Source organism: Schistocerca piceifrons, chromosome 5 (genome assembly GCF_021461385.2).
Source record: "Schistocerca piceifrons isolate TAMUIC-IGC-003096 chromosome 5, iqSchPice1.1, whole genome shotgun sequence".
Lineage (NCBI taxonomy): Eukaryota > Metazoa > Arthropoda > Insecta > Orthoptera > Acrididae > Schistocerca > Schistocerca piceifrons.
Window position 1 is genome coordinate 471074367 of NC_060142.1, and position 3634 is coordinate 471078000.

Below are 3634 nucleotides of genomic sequence, written 5' to 3' on the forward strand. Positions count from 1 at the left end.
GGTCATTCATACAGAGACAACATGTTTGTAATAAAAAACATTACAGAAAAACATGGAGAATTTAATATGGAAACGCATATGGCCTTTGTCAACCTTGAGAAGGCTTTTGACAGTTTCAATCATGATAGTCAATTGAAGATTATGTCTGAATGTGGATATCCTTATCACCAATTACAGGTAGTGAAAAGTCCTCACAAAAATGTAATAAACACATGTAGGAATCAATAAGATGAAATAACTACTAACCAAAATGTAAGACAAGGGCATGGACTATCACATACACTTTTTTGATATTTACATTAACTTCATTCTGCATAATTCGACATGTAAAGTAAACAAAAGAATTAAGATAATGAATGACGAGTATCTGAATGTGCTTTTGTTCGCAGATGATATCATTTCTGTACAAAAGAATGAAGATGACATCCAACCAGCAGAACGAAATACACAATAAATACAACTTTAAAATTTCTAGTAATAAAATGAAAATAATGGCATTCTGAGGAAACTATCCAGTCATATCAAACATTGTTTTGCATAATTCAATTTTAGAACACGTCTCTCAAATCTCTTAGGTAGGCTGTGCTATACGTTTTGATTTTGATCTTGATATTGAAAATAAAATACACAAATTCCAATCCGTCTGTGGTATCATTAGCAGAATATTAAGCAACAAAGTACTAAAGGAGACCTAAAAAAATTAAACAGAAGAAATCAGGTTCCTAAGGAAGACAAAGGGCTGCACAAGAAGAGACATGATTATAAATGAAGAAACTGGAGTCAACACCTAATAGGAATGCCAGGTCAGATAGTGAACTACAAGATGAATGGGAAAAGAGATACTGGAAGACATCGAAAAAGAAGGGAATAGTTTTGTTTGTGAGTGTGGAACAGGCAGCAGCCTAATCCCTGAAAGGAAGATGGTGATGATGATGATGATGATGATGATGATGATAATGATCATGATCATGATGATGATTATGACGACCACCTGTAAACAAAAACTAGACAAGAAGCTGAAAAATGCCTACTGCTGCCAATGGAAACAGTTTAAATGGAGTCACCATTGCCTGCTTCATCAGCACCACTTCATCTTCTTCTACTGATGACGTCAAAGAAGGTGATAAACAGTGGCCAGATTGTTTGATTTATTAACAAAAGATCAAGTTTTGTAAAATATACAATTGGCTTATTGATATAATGGAAGGAAACATTCCACGTGGGAAAAATTATATATAAAAACAAAGATGAGGTGACTTACCGAACAAAAGTGCTGGCAGGTCGATAGACACACAAACAAACACAAACATACACACAAAATTCAAGCTTTCGCAACAAACTGTTGCCTCATCAGGAAAGAGGGAAGGAGAGAGGAAGACGAAAGGAAGTGGGTTTTAAGGGAGAGGGTAAGGAGTCATTCCAATCCCGGGAGCGGAAAGACTTACCTTAGGGGGAAAAAAGGACAGGTATACACTCGCACACACGCACATATCCATCCACACATACAGACACAAGCAGAAATATGTTTTAAGGGAGAGGGTAAGGAGTCATTCCAATCCCGGGAGCGGAAAGACTTACCTTAGGGGGAAAAAAGGACAGGTATACACTCGCACACACGCACATATCCATCCACACATACAGACACAAGCAGAAATATGTCTGTATGTGTGGATGGATATGTGCGTGTGTGCGAGTGTATACCTGTCCTTTTTTCCCCCTAAGGTAAGTCTTTCCGCTCCCGGGATTGGAATGACTCCTTACCCTCTCCCTTAAAACCCACTTCCTTTCGTCTTCCCCTCTCCTTCCCTCTTTCCTGATGAGGCAACAGTTTGTTGCGAAAGCTTGAATTTTGTGTGTATGTTTGTGTGTCTATCGACCTGCCAGCGCTTTTGTTCGGTAAGTCACCTCATCTTTGTTTTTGTATACAATTGGCTTATTGTACACAACAAAAAATTTGGCAGCGAGATTTGCAAAAAAGTTGGATCTCTGGGCACTGAAAAACAAAAACTAATATGAAATGCATAAGGTAGTAATGGACTGTATGTGATATCATTAGTTTCAGGGAAACTCGAGCCCAGCAACAAAAAGCATTGAGAAAAAAAGATATTTTATCACAAGGACAGTGCTGTGGATGGAGCAGCTGTAAAAATTTTACCAGAGTTCCAAAGAGAAACACTGGAAAACCTTTGTTTGAAAACCATATCTACAGAGAAAGGAGTTACAGTGAGAATCTTTCACACCACCTATAAGTCTTAAAAAGGGAACCAATCTTTCAACAACTCTGAATAAGAAGCCAGTGTTCAAGAGCTCAATGGATTAAATATGGATTGAGTGCTTCATTCCACCAAGGCATTTGTTAATATCATTAACCACATCAGTGCAGAAATAAGAAAATATATTGTGCAGGAAATAGTAAGAGGGACATCCAATAACTAATGCAAAACATTTTTTTTCTCAGTGAATTTTGGTTGAAAAAATGCAGAATTTGTTGTGGGACATTGTGGAACATTCTCATTTCAGCCCATACAGATTCACGAAGTTCTGAAACGTGGCGGACTATATGTGGTCAACAAAAGGCATCTGTAATGGAGGTACATTCCAGAGAGCCGAGAGCCGTGTTTTGTTTTTTTTTTGGCAGAAAACCAGAGCATTGCAGATATGCCTGCAGAAGCCTACGGAGAGCTGGCAGCAAACAAAAGCGTGGTGAGTTGTTTCGCGGAGCACCTATCATCATCACGACGAGGTTGCACAAACCCGCCTGGTTTCCCACGTGCCAGTCGGCTACACACAGCCGTAACTCCTGCAGTGTTAGAATGTGCAGAGACTTTCATTTGAGGTGATTGGCAGATCACAAACACCTCACAGCACAACTGGATGTCTCTGTTAGTAGTGCTGACACACTCATCCACCAGTTGGGGTACTCAGAGGTGTTTGCCTATTGCGTTCCTTGCCACCTAACAGAAGACCGTAAAGAGCAAGGACCATCTGTCCAGAATTGCTTGCATGTTATGATGCAGATCATGACTTTTTGTTTAACTTTGTCACAGGTCAACATGGGTTCATCATGTCAAACTGGAAATGAAACAGCAATCCGTAGAGTGGCGCCACACTACCTCTCATTCGAACAAAAAGTTCAAAGCCACACCCTATGCCAGTAAAGTTATGGTGATGGTCTGATACTGAAGGGGTTACTCTGATGTTCTCCCTCATAGTGCAATGATCAACTCTGAAGTGTATAGTGCTACTCCTCATCCACCCTATGGCCCAGGTCTCGTACCGTCCGATTTCCAGCTGTCTGGCTCAATGAAGGATGCACCCTGCGGGAAGCACTACATGAATAATGGGGAGATTATTTACGATTCAGCAGGATGTTGACTCTGACATCGGCCAGTAGAGTGGTACCAGGTGGGCCTACAGGCCCTCCCAGTAAGGTGGTGTAAGACCATCATGTTGAATGGAGATTGTGTTGAAAAATTGTGTATTGTAACAAAAGAGTGGGGAATAATATGGTGTATTGGGATCCTGAATAAAACCAATCTGCTGTCAGAAAAAAATGTTTTGTTGTTCTCACTGAATGCCCTTTGTAAAAGTGGACAATAAGTTTGCAATCATCATCAACAAATCAGCTACTTTA